Source organism: Pristiophorus japonicus, chromosome 22 (assembly GCF_044704955.1).
Source record: "Pristiophorus japonicus isolate sPriJap1 chromosome 22, sPriJap1.hap1, whole genome shotgun sequence".
In the NCBI taxonomy this organism is placed as follows: Eukaryota; Metazoa; Chordata; class Chondrichthyes; family Pristiophoridae; genus Pristiophorus; species Pristiophorus japonicus.
This window is the reverse complement of record NC_091998.1, coordinates 3524539-3541342: the sequence shown is the minus strand read 5'-3', so window position 1 is coordinate 3541342 and position 16804 is coordinate 3524539.

The window sequence follows — 16804 nt, the reverse complement described above, 5'->3', positions numbered from 1 at the left end:
GTAACTTTGTTGTTTGATATCTTGATGACTTGCATATCTTGTTGTTTGGGACTGAATTTTCTTTGAATAATAAGATTTTGTTTTTAATAAATCAATCGCTAAGTAACACCGAGGCCCAGAAATTTGTCTCAGGCAGTGGAGCAATATACCCAGTGCTGCGTATAACGGACACCGATCCGATACCGCCCACTTTGCGGCAACGCTCCAGACGAATTTCCAGCCCTCTCCTAACCCTGGAATTAGCACAGGATTCATCGGACGCTGTTATAAACTAACAATTACAGCCCAGAAATGACTATTGATAACATTAATGTGCAAAGCTTAATGTTTTCTCATGAAATTTCTGTGTCTGCTATTTATCCCAACCTGTTTAAACTGATGTGACAAACAGCAATTTTAGGAGTTATATTTTTCAAATTCCCCCCACTATATATAATTATCCAGTCTGCGTGGTGTTATGTTGGGAGCTGCAATTTACCATTCTACTCCAGCTCCATTCTGATCAGCATTCAGCCATGCATAGCAAAGACTCGGGAAGCTATCAGAGTCGAGAGGCGAGTAAATGGTTAAGTTACAACATTTACGTTTAACAACAGCAACAAAACCGCCCCTGGCACTGAATCACGTCTCGGTCATTTGGCATTTATTAATATTACCTAACAAAGCTACGGTGGAAAATCCAACTCGAAGTTAGCAATTAAACGCCAGTGAAATTGTGGTGACTCAGCTCACTCTTCCCTCACACGCTGGCCTGTGTTTATATCCAACTTGGCACGGTCACAGACCACAGTCTGGTACGCAGGAGGCTCTGCGATGAAGCAAACTGTTCTGTGATTTCAAGGATGTGATCAGAGATACAGGAAGTTATCTGGGGCCTGGTCATCGGCCGCACTTCAATACCAAGAAAACCTCACCACAAGTGGGGAAGTTGCGAGCATACTGCGTTGGGTCAAGGTCACAAGTCGGATAATGTGGTGTTACGCTGGGACTCCCTCGCTACTCCACTTACAATGGCAACACCATTTTAGGGAGTGTTCTAAAGTTTTAAATATATTTGTTTAAATATAATAGCACATGACTGCTTGTTGGGTATCTGGCTCATCGCCAAATACCCATTGTTCATGTAGGTGTCCAGATAGTAAATGTGTTATGTATTTAACCCCTTGTAACCTGCATCACACCTGACCACCAGACCTGTTGGAGTCCCAGGATCCCAGCATCCCTTGGGGACACAGAATATAAGCAGACCACCCACGAGGAAACTGCACTCTGGAACTTTAACAAAGGAGCTAAGGTCCCACTTGCTCATTACACACAGTAATCAGTCTGACCATTTATTATAAGAGTAAGAAGTGGCAACGAGGTAATGAACAACTGCATGAAAATGCAAAGAACTGTCGGCATCTTGGAGAAGTTCTCAGAAGGGGACGATTGGGAGGCCTTCATGGAGAGACTCGACCAATACTTTGTGGCCAACGAGCTGGAAGGGCCGAGAACGCGACCAAACGAAGGGTGATCCTCCGAACTGTCTGTGGGGCAACAACCTATAGCCTCATGAAAAATATTCTGGCCCCGGCAAAATCTACAGAGAAATCCTATGAAGAACTGTGTACACTGGTCCGGGAGCACCTAAATCCTAAGGAAAGCTTTTTAATGGCGAGATATCGGTTCTACACGTGTCAACGAGCGGAGGGCCAGGAAGTGGCGAGCTACGTCGCCGAACTAAGGCGTCTTGCAGGATATTGTGCGTTTGAGGGATTCTTAGAACAAATGCTCAGAGACTTTTTTGTACTGGGCATCGGACATGAGACAATCCTTCGCAAACTGTTGACTGTAAAAACTCCGAATCTGAGTAAAGCCATAACCATAGCCCAGGCATTTATGTCCACCAGTGACAACACCAAGCAGATTTCGCTGATCAAAGAAGTTTCAGCCAGTACTGTGCATAAAGTAATGTCGGTTTTGAGCAGAAATGTACCGGGCAGAACGTACATGCCGGCTGCTGTGGCCCGACCTCAACTGACCCAGAGTCCGCCATCATCTGTTAACGTGAGGCAGTTAACAAACACCCTGTTGGTGCTGCGGGGGCGATCATCGGCCCCATCAATGCCACTTTAAGCACTGTGCGTGCAATGGCTGCAGAACAATGGGACACCTCTAACGAATGTGCAGGCGAGCTGCAAACCCTGCAAACCACCACGTTGCAGAGGAAGATCGATCCACAGTGGATCAGACGGAATTGGAAACTCGTACGGAGGAGGCAGAGGTGTACAGGGTACACGCGTTCACGACGAAATGCCCACCAATAATGTTGAAAGTTGAACTGAACGGTATTCCAGTGTCTATGGAGCTGGACACGGGGGCAAGTTAGTCCATAATGAGTAAACGGCCTTCGACAGGCTGTGGGGAAAGAAGGTACACAGACCCAAGCTCAGCCCCATTCACATCAAACTAAGGACTTACACAAAGGAACTAATCCCTGTAATTGGCAGTGCTGAAGTCAAAGTCTCCTATGATGGAGCAGTACACGAACTCCCGCTGTGGATTGTGCCAGGGGATGGCCCCATGTTGTTTGGCACAAGCTGGCTGGGAAAAATCCGCTGGAACTGGGACGATATCCGAGCGCTTTCGTCCATCGACGACACCGCATGTACCCAGGTTCTAAGCAAGTTCCCTTCATTATTCGAGCCAGGCATTGGTAGCTTCTCGGGGGCGAAGTGCAGAATGATTTGGTTCCTGGTACACGACCCATCCACCACAAGGCTCGGGCGGTACCGTACATGATGCGTGAAAAAGTGGAAATCGAGCTGGACAGGCTGCAACACGAAGGCATCATCGCGCCGGTGGAATTCAATGACTGGGCCAGTCCGATTGTCCCGGTACTCAATGAGGACGGGACGGTTAGAATTTGCGGGAACTGTAAAATAACGATTAACCGTTTTTCGCTGCAGGACCAGTACCCACTACCCAAGGCAGACGACCTATTCGCGACCCTGGCTGAAGGGAAGACGTTCATCAAGCTGCACCTGACCTCGGCCAACATGACGCAGGAGCTGGAGGAGCCTTTGAAAGGCCTCAACTGCATCAACACGCACAAAGGTCTGTTTATCTACAACCGGTGCCCGTTCGGGATTCGGTCGGCTGCAGTGATCTTCCAGCAGAACATAGAGAGCCTGCTAAAGTCAGTTTCTTGCACAGTGGTCTTCCAGGACAACACTGGTTACAGGTCGGGACACCATGGAGCACTTGAAGAACCTGGAGGAGGTTGGATCGCGTGGGCTCAGGTTGAAACGCTCGAAGTGTGTTTTCCTGGCACAGGATGTCAAATTCTTAGGAAGGAGAATCGCAGCAGACAGTGTCAGACCCACCGATGCCAAGACGGAGGCCATCAAGAATGCGCCGCGGCCACAGAACGTGGCGGAGCTGCGGTCGTTCCTGGGACTCCTTTAACTACTTCGGTAATTTCCTACCTGGGTTAAGTACCCTGTTAGAACCCCTACATGCGCTACTGCGCAAGGGAGACGACTGGGTATGGGGGAATTCACAAGAGGCTGCCTTTAAGAAAGCCAGAAACTTATTGTGTTCTAACAAACTGCTTGTCCTGTATAACCCATATAAATGATTGGTGTTAGCTTGTGATGCGTCGTCATACGGGGTCGGGTGTGTGTTACAACAGGCTAATGAATCGGGAATTTTGCAACCAGTTGCCTATGCATCCAGGAGCTTGTCCAAGGCCGAAAGGGCCTACAGCATGATTGAAAAAGAGACTCTGGCATGCGTTTACGGGGTAAAAAAAATGCACCAGTACTTATTTGGCCTCAAGTTCGAGCTTGAAACTGACCACAAGCCGCTCATATCGCTATTCTCGGAGAGCAAAGGGATTAATACCAATGCCTCTGCCCGCATTCAAAGATAGGCACTCACGCTGTCGGCATACAACTATGTAATCCGCCACAGACCGGGCACAGAGAGCTGCGCAGATGCTCTCAGTCGGCTACCATTGCCCACCACCGGGGTGGAAATGGTACAGCCAGCGGACTTGCTCATGGTCATGGAGGCATTTGAGAACGAGAAATCACCCGTTACGGCCCGCCAGATCAGGACCTGGACCAGCCAGGATCCTTTACTGTCCCTGGTAAAAAAACTGTGTCCTCCATGGGAGCTGGTCCAGTGTTTCAGTGGAGATGCAGGAAGCGATTAAGCCACAGACGCAAATATGAGCTGTCCCTGCAGGCGGACTGTCTTTTGTGGGGTAATCACGTAGTCTTGCCCAAGAAAGGCAGAGACACATTCATTTGCAAACTGCACAACACCCACCCAGGCATCATAATGATGAAAGCCATAGCCAGATCCCACGTGTGGTGGCCTGGCATCGACTCAGATTTAGAATTATGTGTGCGCCAGTGCAACACTTGCTCTCTGTTGAGCAATGCACCCAGAGAGGCACCGCTAAGTTTGTGGTCCTGGCCAGCCAAACCGTGGTCGAGGATCCATGTAGACTATGCGGGCCCATTCCTAGGCAAAATATTTTTGGTTGTCGTGGACACTTACTCAAAGTGGATTGAATGTGCAATAATGTCTGTAAGCACATCCACGGCCACCATTGAAAATCTACGAGCTATGTTTGCCACGCATGGCTTCCTGATGTCCTAGTCAGCGACAATGGGCCGTGCTTCACCAGCGCTGAATTCAAAGAATTCATGACCCGCAACGGGATCAAACATGTCACATCTGCTCCATTCAAGCCCGCATCCAAAGGCCAGGCAGAACGGGCAGTTCAGATCATCAAGCAAAGCTTGAAACGCGTGTCGGAAGGCTCCCTGCAGACCTGCCTGTCCCGAGTCCTGCTCAGCTACCGCACCAGACCCCACTCACTCACCGGGATTCCCCCAGCTAGCTGCTCATGAAAAGGGCGCTTAAAACAAGGCTCTCTCTGGTCCACCCTGATCTCAATGATCACGTGGAGGGCAAGCGGCATCAACAAAGTGTGTACCATGACCGCGCGAATTTGTCACGCGATATTGAGATCAATGATCCTGTGTTTGTGCTCAATTATGGACATGGTCCCAAATGGCTCGCTGGCACAGTCACAGCTAAAGAGGGGAGTAGGGTATGTCAGGTCAAACTGACCAATGAACAAACGCACAGAAAACACTTGGACCAAATCAAATTGCGGATCACCAACAACTACAAACAACCTGAAGAGGACACCACCAACTTTGACCCTCCACACACACAAGTGGCAACTGACATCATGGTTGACCACAAAACAGAACTCATCATCCCCAGCACCTGCAAGGTCAGCTGCCCAACAGCCCAATGAAGAACTGACCAACCCACCCACACCAACATTTGTACCGAGACAATCGACGAGGGAGCGCAAAGCCCCAGATCGTCTCACCTTGTAAATAAGTGTATTGTTGACTTCACGGGGGAGTGATATTATATGTTTAACCCCTTGTAACCTGTATCACACCTGACCACCAGAGGGCCTACCTGTTGGAGTCCCAAGGGATCCCAGCATCCCTTGGGAGCACAGTATATAAGCAGGACAGCCACGAGGTACCTGAATTCTCGAACCTTAATAAAGGAGCTAAGGTCACACTTGCTCATTACACACAGTACTCAGTCTGACCATTTATTATAAGAGTAACAAAATGCTATCAGGCTATCCAACTGTGGAGAGCGTTACACTCAATCTCTTCTCATATGTAACATCCAAACTTCTTTACCCAGATAGTGGTGAGAATATGGAACTCGCTATCACAGGGAATGGTTGAGGCGAATAGTATAGATGCATTTAAGGGGAAGTTGGATAAACACGAGGAAGAAGGATATGCTGATTGGGTGAGATTCAGATGAATGTGAAGAGCTCGTGTGGAAGTTAAACATTGGTGTGGACCAGTTAGGCCGAATGGCCTCTTTCTATGTTGTAGACTCAATATAATTCTATATAAAACACCCATGGCAATGTTTAGGGTAAGTTTGATTCAGTATTGTATGACCACAGGAGGTTATAATCATGTAGCGGACGTGTATTACTCTATGCTCAGGTAGACTTCTGTCCTGCGAAAGCGGCCAAGACTAAAGCTTCGATTTTAACCCCCCATCCCCAGCCCTCCGGCTCGCAATGGCCCGCTCACCTGTTCCTGGCTGCCATCGTGTCACGGCCATTTTAACAGGCAGGTTCTGGCCGCCCAGAGAGGGCCTCATTGAAATCCAATGGTCGGCATCCGCTGACGACACTCAGGCTACTTTAACACTCGGCGATCGTGTTGTGCACCCCTAGTTATCATCGAAGGGCGCGCCGGGGCAGGAAGGAGCAGCGGGACCAGGAGTGGGTTTCCCTCTGGGCCCCAAAGGGCAGGAGTTTCCTCAGGGCTCCGTCAGCGACCCTCGGACCTCTCTCCCCCAACCAGGATCGCAAAGCAGATCCTTTCTCTTTATAGATGCTGTGAATCGCCAGAATTTTCTGCTTTTAGTTTGGATTTCCAGCATTTGCAGTTTTTATTTCCCAACATATTTATCCAGCAATTAGTTATTTCTCAGCCTTCAATGCACTGAATATTGAAATTTTAATATGTCCTACTTCAGTAAGCGAAGAATTGATTATCATTCAATAAACTGGCAGCAATTACATCCCGATCATTATTCCTGGTTCTCCCTGTCTGTCGGCAACCACCAGAGAAATAAAAGAAAATTGTATCAAGCTGATGAAATTTTAATATCATGTAACTCAAACTGCAGAGTCATGGGTTCATTCGTGGCAAATTAACATCAGCGGATTTGTCATTGAATTTGTGTTACAGTCATTACTGCTCATGATTTATGACAATAAGATTGTTTCTTGCAATCAGTCCCAGGTGCCCATTATTCTATGTAAAATATACACTGACGATCATTTTACTCGGTAACCAACTAATCATTTTAACCTGCCAGTCACTGAGTCACATTAGTATTTCAGAGTGAATGTTATCATGTCAATTACACAGAGCGTATTAACCATTGAGTCTGTCCCAATACAGCCAGTGAACCTAAAGAGACCCAGGCTGAATATAAAACCACTGCCACAGATTTTAAAGTATATCTTATGCACAGGATAACACACAGGCCAAGGTTTTTATTACGTTTCTATTGTACCTTATTACAGGATGTCCAAAGTGCTTCACATTCAAAGAAAGACTTGCATTTATATAGCGCCTTTCACAACCTCAGGACGTCCCAAAGCGCTTTACAGCCAATGAAGTACTGTTGAAGTGTAGTCGCTGTTGTAATGTAGGAAGCCCAGCAGCCAATTTGCGCACAGCAAGCTCCCACACACAGCAGTGTGATAGAGACCCGGATAATCTGTTTTTGGGATGTTAAGCGAAGGTTAAGTTTTGGCCTGGGCACTGGTGATAACTCCCCCACTCTTCTTCGAAATAGTGCCGTGGGATCTTTTACATCCACCTGAGAGGGCAGACGGGGCGTGGGTTTAAAGTCTCATCTGAAAGACGGCACCTCTGACAGTGCAGTGCTCCCTCGGTACTGTACTGGAATGTAAGCCTAGATTTATGTGTTGCAAGTTCCTGGAGTGGGACTTGAACTCGCAACCTTTTGATTCAGTGCTACCCACTGAGCCACGGCTGATATATTCAAAGGAATATTTTCTTTCTTTGGCTTGGCATCCACTTTTGTCTGATTACACCTCTGTGAGTATAGCATCTTGGAATGTTTTTCGACAGTAATGGCACTATATAAATGTAAATCATTGTTGCTGACTTGCTGTCACAGAGGTCATAAGAAATTAAATTCAATAAATATGGCAATTTGAGGACTTGCACTAAAAAAAACCATGAAAGTTACCGGATTGTCATAAACACCAACTGGTTCACTAACGGGGGAGATGGGCGGCCGGGGTGGGAGTGTTCGGTGATGCTAAGGGTCTAACGCCTGTTTCAGGCTCGAGCTCTGCATGCCGATGTTTGGGCCTTTACCAATATGGCGGACACGCTTGCAACGAATGCGCGCTTCCTGCCCGCCATGTTGGAGGCTTCGGAGGCCTTCTTGCTCCTCAATTTCTCGGCCTACACGTTTGTACTCTGCAAAGTCGCAGAACCCTTTCTTTTATAAACCAATACCACAGTGAATTACAAAAAAGAATTGAGAAAGTATTAGTGTTTTTTGCGAATGATTTCTGGAGGGTAGGCGGCTGTTATTGGCGCAGTAATTAATTCTCTGGTTGGGAAGAGAAACTCTTCCTTCACAGTGACATGGAGCACGCCCCAGTGAATAATCCTTGACAAATGGCACTGCGGCACCTTCACAGCCCTGAGAATTCAAACTCTCCAAAAGAGCAGATTCCTAGGCTGAAGCAGGCAGTTTATCGATTTATCTTTATGCTTTTTAGAAGTTATCGACTCCTGATTTTAGGTCATTCTGCGACACAATCTGCTTGCAGAGAGAAGAAAGGCCCAGCCGCTGTCTAGAGCTCCCCCTGCTGCTGCAACCCAGACATGAACTGCAAGACCAAACGCCCATCCCATCATTCCAAAGTACAGCTTGCAGTTGCACCTACAGGTTTAACCAGAAAGTGTAGAACGTCGTGTTGGTTTTATCCAACGTGCTGACTTGACAGAATCCTACAACAACGTTTCTGCACTGCACTGGGATTCACTTCTAGAGGGGTAGAATTGAAAAGCAGAGGAGTTATATTAAACTTGAATCGAACCTTGGTTAGACCACACTTGGAGCATTGTGCAGTTCTGGTCTCCATATTATAAAAAGGATATAGAGGGTGCAAAAAAGATTTACAAGGATGAAACCAGAACTGAGAGATTATACCTATCAGGAAACACTGAACAGAATGGGGCTCTTTTCTCGAGAAAAGAGAAGGCCGATGGGTGACCTAAACGAGGTTTTTAAAATTATAAAGGGGTTTGATACTGGAGTAGGAGGGAAAATGTTTCCACTTGTGGGGGAGACCAGAACTCGGGGCCATAAATATAAGATCGTCACCAATCAATCCAAAAGGGAATTCAGGAGAATCTTCTTCACCAAGAGAGTGGTGAGAATGCGGAACTCGCTGCCACAGGGAGGGGTTGAGGTGAATAGCATTCGATACATTTAAAGGGAAGTTAGATAAACACATAAGGGAGAAAGGAATCACAGGATATGCTGATATGGGTTAGATGAAGAGGGGTGGGAGGAGGCTTGTATGGAGCATAAATACCGGCATGGATCAGTTGGGCCGAATGAGCTGTTGCTGTGCTGTAAATACTGTGTAATTACTATGTAATTCTATGCTGGGTAAATCAGTCCCAGTAATTTTTATATATGAGCACAATCAGATCCTTATCCTCTCCCTGGCAAAGGGTGCTGGCTCTTGTTGTGAAACAGTTCCACAAGTTATAGAATCATAGAATGATACAGCACAGAACGAGGCCATTCAGCCATCGTGCCTGTGCCGGCCCTTTGGTCGAGCTCTGCAGTTAGTCCCACTCTCCCGCTCTTTCCCCATAGCCCGGCACATTTTTCCCCTTCAAGTATTTCTTCAATTCCCTTTTTAAAGTTATGATCGAATCAGGCAGCGCATTCCCAATCACAACACCGCGTAAAAAATGTTTCCTCATGTTGTCTCTGGCTCTTTGGCGATCACCTTGAATCTGTGTCCTCTGGTAATTGACTCTTCAACCATTGGAAACAGTTTCTCCTTATTTACTCGATCAAAACCCTTCATCATTTTAAACACCTCTATCCATTCTCCTCTTAGGATGATAGGAACAGGAGGAGGCCATTCAGCCCCTCGAGCCTGTTCCGCCATTCAATGAGATCAGGGCTGATCTGCGACCTAACTCCATATACCCATCTTTGGCCCATATCCTTCAATACCTTTGGTTAACAGAAAGCTATCAATCTCAGATTTAAAATTTACAATTGATCTCGCATCAATTGCGGTTTGCGGAAGAGAGTTCCAAACTTCTCCCACCCTTTGTGTGTCAAAGTGTTTCCTAATTACATTCCAGACTCTGGCTTTAATTTTTGAATTATGCCCCCCAGCCCTAGACTCCCCAACCAGCGGAAATAATTTCTCTCTATCTGTTCCCCTTAATATCTTGAAAACTTTGATCAGATCACCACTTAATGTTCTAAATTCTAGGCAATACAACTCTAATTTATGTAATCCCTCCTCGTAACTTAACCCTTGAAGTCGAGTATCATTCTGGTAAACCTACGCTGCACTTCCTCCAAGGTAAATATATCCTTCCTAAGGTGTGGAGTTGAGGTAGAAGACAAGTGGAGTTGAGGTAGAAGATCAGCCATGATCTTACTGAATGGCGGAACAGGCTCGAGGGGCCGAATGGCCGACTCCTGCTCCTATTTCTTTGGTTCTTATGTTCTTAATTCGAGTAAATCTCTTCTGTACCATCTGCAAAGCTTTCACGTCCTTCCTAAAGTTTGTTGCCCAGAACTGGACACAATACTCCAGCTGGGTACAAACTTCCTGGCTGTTGCACTCTATGCCTCTATTTATAAAGCCCAGGACCCCATATGCTAAGCTACCCTGCCATCTTCAAAGGTTTGTGCACAAACACGCCCAGCTCTCTCTGTTCCTGCACCCCCTTTAAAATTGTACATTTAGCTTGTATTGTCTCTCCTTATTCATCCCACCAAAATGTATCACCTCACACTTTTCTGCATTGAATTTCATCTGCCAAGTGTCCACCCATTCCACCACACTGTCTATGTCCTCTTGAAGTCTATTACTAGCTTCCTCACTGTTCGTGTTATCTGCAAATTTCAAAATTGTCCCTTGTACATCCAAGTCCAATTCATTACTGTATATCAAAAAGGGCAGTGGTCCTAGAACTGAAACCTGGAGAACACCACTGTATACCTCCCTCCGGTCTAAAAAACAGTCATGCACCATAACCTTGTGTTTGAGTCAGTGAGATTACTTGTTGATGGAGAGACATCACTGTTGTGTACCTGTAAAGCATGCACTCCCATGTTCCACCACCAGGGAGCGCATCCCCTGAAGTCCCAAGGGATCCCAGCATCTCTTGGGAGCAGTGTATATAAGCCAGCCCCTAAGGCCTGTTCTTCACTCTGGAGTGTCTTAATAAAGACTGAGGTCACTGTTACTTTAACCTCCCGGTGTACAGTCTCATCTGTGTTAGGAACACAATAATCGCATTGTAGCCTGTTCCTATCCTCACTCACTACGGACACCACTTGACCTTCGATCAGGACTGGGAATCCTGGTCGATTTCCCCTTCCTGAGCCCTAAGGACCTACAGTCGGAATGTGCTTCCACCCCAGCTAAAGTCGGCTAACTAGGCACAGACTGGGAATCGAACCTGGAAGCAGCTGGTTATGTTGTGTCAGCCATAGCTCTGTGGGTAATACTCTCGCCTTTGAGGAAGCGCTGTCGGAGAGTCTATACTGAGGGAGTGCTGCACTGTTGGAGGGGCAATACTGAGGGAGTGCTGCACTGTCGGAGGGGCATTACTGAGGGAGTGCTGCACTGTTCGGGGAGGGGCAATACTGAGGGAGTGCTGCACTGTTCGGGGGGCAATACTGAGGGAGTGCTGTACTGTCGGAGGGGCATTACTGAGGGAGTGCTGCACTGTTCGGGGAGGGGCAATACTGAGGGAGTGCTGCACTGTCGGAAGGTCAGTACTGAGGGAGTGCTGCACTGTCGGAGGGGCAATACTGAGGGAGTGCTGCACTGTCGGAGGGGCATTACTGAGGGAGTGCTGCACTGTTCGGGGAGGGGCAATACTGAGGGAGTGCTGCACTGTTCGGGGGGCAATACTGAGGGAGTGCTGTACTGTCGGAGGGGCAATACTGAGGGAGCGCTGCACTGTCGGAAGGTCAGTACTGAGGGAGTGCTGCACTGTCGGAGGGGCAATACTGAGGGAGCACTGCACTGTCGGAGGGTCAGTACTGAGGGAGCGCTGCACTGTCGGAGGGTCAGTACTGAGGGAGCGCTGCACTGTCGGAGGGTCAGTACTGAGGGAGCGCTGCACTGTCGGAGGGGCAATACTGAGGGAGCGCTGCACTGTCAGAGGGTCAGTACTGAGGGAGCGCTGCACTGTCGGAGGGGCAGTACTGAGGGAGTGCTGCACTGTCGGAGGGGCAATACTGAGGGAGCGCTGCACTGTCGGAAGGTCAGTACTGAGGGAGCGCTGCACTGTCGGAGGGTCAGTGTTGAGGGAGCGCTGCACTGTCGGAGGGTCAGTACTGAGGGAGCGCTGCACTGTCGGAGGGTCAGTACTGAGGGAGCGCTGCACTGTCGGAGGGTCAGTGTTGAGGGAGCGCTGCACTGTCGGAGGGTCAGTACTGAGGGAGCGCTGCACTGTCGGAGGGTCAGTACTGAGGGAGCGCTGCACTGTTGGAGGGGCCATCTTCCAGATGAGATGTTAAACTGTGGCCCCATTTTCTTTCTCAGGTGGACGTAAAAGATCACATGGCACTATTTCAGGGGAGTTCTCCCCGGTGTCCTGGCCAATATTTATCCCTCAATCCACATCACAACAACAGATTTTCTGGACATGATCTCATTACTGTTTGTGGGAGCTAGCCGTGTGCAAATTGGCGGCTGTGTTCCCCACATTACAACAGTAACTACACTTTCAAAAGTACTTCATTGGCTGTAAAGTGTTTTGGGACGTACTGAGGTTTTGAAAGGCACTTTCTTTCTTTAAGAGATTATTCGTTTTCAATTTCAAGATATATTCTGTTACCAATCTGTTGTCCTGATCCCAACTACTCGTGTGGATATCAAACTGGAATGTAATACTGCAGTATTGCACGATATGTGAAGTAAGAGCGCAGTGAATGCAGCTATTATTGCAAATTAATTGTGTTTGATTTTCTTGTGAATGACTTTTAACTCCATCTGACTAATGGGGCCTGGCATTATATTCACTGCCCTCCGTACAGCTACATCACACCTGCAAGTTACGGTGTTTTTGCTTCTGACTCAGAGGAATAAAATTTGATGAAACAGCTGGGATTTTCTTGCTCATTCGCACTACAAGTTGTTGCTCTGTAGTCCAGGCTATGTTGCAAACAGACGGAAGCAATAACATGATGTACACAACGGAATCTTGGGCCGTAAGTGCTTCATCTGCGATTTTGTTTTTGATCTCAGCTCAGATTATACTCGTGGACTATTTTACTTGTGTTTTATTGCATTCCCTTTCATTCACTGACGTTACACTCCATCATTTGGAGTCCATTTTTAAAGAAGCAGTAGCAGGACATTTGGAAAAGCAAAATTCGGTCAGGCAGAGTCAGCATGGATTTATGAAGGGGAAGTCATGTTTGACAAATTTGCTGGAGTTCTTTGAGGATCTAACGAACAGGGTGGATAAAGGGGAACCAGTGGATGTGGTGTATTTGGATTTCCAGAAGGCATTTGATCAGGTGCCACACAAAAGGTTACTGCACAAGATAAAAGTTCACGGGGTTGGGGGTAATATATTAGCATGGATAGAGGATTGGCTAACTAACAGAAAACAGAGAGTCGGGATAAATGGTTCATTCTCGGGTTGGCAACCAGTAACTGGTGGGGTGCCGCAGGGATCAGTGCTGGGACCCCAACTATTTACAATCTATATTAATGACTTGGAAGAAGGGATCGAGTGTAACGTAGCCAAGTTTGCTGACGATACAAAGATAGGAGGAAAAGCAATGTGTGAGGAGGACACAAAAAATCTGCAAAAGGACATCGACAGGCTAAGTGAGTGGACAAAAATTTGGCAGATGGAGTATAATGTTGGAAAATGTGAGGTCATGCATTTTGGCAGAAAAAAAAATCAAAGAGCAAGTTATTATTTAAATGGAGAAAGATTGCAAAGTGCTGCAGTGCATCGGGACCTGGGGGTACTTGCGCATGAAACACAAAAGGATAGTATGCAGGTACAGCAAGTGATCAGGAAGGCCAATGGTATATTGGCCTTTATTGCAAAGAGGATGGAGTATAAAAGCAGGGAAGTCTTGCTACAGCTATACAGGGTATTGGTGAGGCCACAACTGGAATACTGCATGCAATTTTGGTTTCCATATTTATGAAAGGATATACTTGCTTTGGAGGCAGTTCAGAGAAGGTTCACTAGGTTGATTCCAAGGATGAGGGGGTTGACTTATGAGGAAAGTTTGAGTAGGTTGGGCCTCTACTCATTGGAATTCAGAAGAATGAGAGGTGATCTTATCGAAATGTATAAGATTATGAGGGGGCTTGACAAGGTGGATGCAGAGGGGATGTTTCCACTGATGGGGGAGACGAGAACTAGAGGGCATGATCTTAGAATAAGGGGCCGCCCATTTAAAACTGAGATGAGGAGAAATTTCTTCTCTCAGAGGGTTGTAAATCTGTGAAAATAGACAGTTTCTTAAACGATAAGGGGATAAGGGGTTATGGGGAGCGGGCAGGGAAGTGGAGCTGAGTCCATGATCAGATCAGCCATGATCTTATTGAATGGTGGAGCAGTCTCGAGGGGCTGTATGGCCTACTCCTGCTCCTATTGCTTATGTTCTTATGTTTTTATATCTTACACTTGAAGATTATTTCAGAATAAGCCAGTATGTGAACACTACATATTGGTGGAAATTTTAACTGGGCAATAATGAATTGGATGCTGATTATACGCTCAAATTGAAAGGAAAATTGGGCGGGTGTATAATAGGCGGGTGAATAACGGGCAGGTGTATAATGACCGGGGTGTATAACAGGCGGGCTGTATAATGGGAAGTGTGTAATGGGTGGGTTGTGTCATCATCATAGGCAGTCCCTCAGTATCGAGGAAGACTTGCTTCCACTCTTAACATGAGTTCTTAGATGGCTGTACAGTCCAATTCGAGAGCCACAGGTGGGGCAGATAGTCGTTGAGGGAAAGGGTGGGTGGGACTGGTTTGCCGCAGGCTCTTTCCGCTGCCTGCATTTGATTTCTGCACGCTCTCGGCGACGAGACTCGTGGTGCTCAGCGCCCTCCCGGATGCACTTCCTCCACTTAGGGCGGTCTTTGGCCAGGAACTCCCAGGTGTCAGTGGGGATGTTGCACTTTATCAGGGAGGCTTTGAGGGTGTCCTTGTAACATTTCTGCTGCCCACCTTTGGCTTGTTTGCCGTGAAGGCGTTCCAAGTAGAGCGCTTGCTTTGGGAGTCTTGTGTCTGGCATGCGGACATTGTGACCTGCCCAGCGGAGCTGATCAAGTGTGGTCAGTGCTTCAATGCTGGGGATATTGGCCTGGTCGAGGACGCTAATGTTGGTGTGTCTGTCCTCTCAGGGGATTTGTAGGATCTTGCGGAGACATCGTTGGTAATATTTCTCCAGCGACTTGAGGTGACTACTGTACATGGTCCATGCTTCTGAGCTATACAGGAGGGTGGGTATTACTACAGCCCTGTAGACCATGAGCTTGGTGGCAGTTTTGAGGGACTGGTCTTCAAACACTCTTTTCCTCAGGTGGCCGAAGGCTGCACTGGCGCACTGGAGGCGGTGTTGGATCTCGTTGTCAATGCCTGCTCTTGTTGATAGGAGGCTCCTGAGATATGGGAAGTGGTCCACGTTGTCCAGGGCTGCGCCATGGATCTTGATGACTGAGGGACAGTGCTATGTTGTAAGGACAGGATGATGAAGGACCTTTGTCTTACTGATGTTTAGCGTAAGGCCCATGCTTTCATATGCCTCAGTAAATACGTCAACTATATCCTGGAGTTCAGCTTCTGTATGCGCACAAACGCAGGCATCATCTGCGTACTGTAGCTCGACGACAGAGGTTGGTGTGGTCTTGGAGCTGGCCTGGAGATGACGAAGGTTGAACAGCTTTCCACTGGTTCTGTAGTTTGGTAGTTTATAACGGGCGGGGTGTGTAACGGGCGGGTGTATAATGGGCAGATGTGTAACAGGCTGGGTGTATAACGGACAGGGTGTATAACACGTTTGTGTATATAAAACAGGCAATGTGTATAACGGGCGGGTGTGTAACAGGTGGGGTGTATAATGGGTGGCTGTGTAACGGGGAGGATGTATAACGGGCGAGGTGTGTAATGGGCGAGTTGTGTAACGGGCGGGTGTATAACGAGCGGGTTGTATAATGGGCGGGTGTATAACGGGCATAGTGTATAACAGGCAGATGTATAATGGCTAGGTTGTATAACGGACGGCGTGTATAATGGCGGGTGTGTAACGGGCGGGGTGTGTAATGGGCGGGGTGTGTAACGGGCGTGTGTGTACCAGGCGGATTGTTTAATGGGCGGGTGTATAATGGGAGGGTGTATAATGGCCGGGGTGTATAATGGGAGGGGTGTTTCACGGGCAGGTGTATAACGGATGGTGTGTAAAACGGGTGGGATGTATAACGGGCGGGGTGTGTAACGGGCAGGTGTATAATGGGCGAGTATTTAATGGGCGGGGTATAACGGGTGGGTGTGTAATGGGCGGGGTGTGTAACGGGTTGGTGTATAACGGGCGGGGTGTGTAACGGGTGTGTGTACCGGGCGGGTTGTATAATGGGCGGGTGTATAATGGACAGGTGTGCAACAGGCGGGGTATAACGGGCGGCTGTGTAATGGGCGGGGTGCGTACTGGGCGGGTTATATAATGGTCGGATGTATAACGGACGGGGTGTATAACAGGCGGGGTGTGTAACGGGCAGGTGAATAATGGGCGAGTATGTAACGGGCGGGGTATAACGGGTGGGTGTGTAACGGGCGGCGTGTATAACAGGCGGATGTATAATGGCTGGGTTGTATAACGGGCAGGTGTCTAATGGACGAGTATGTAACGGGTGGGGTATAACGGGCGGGTGTGTAA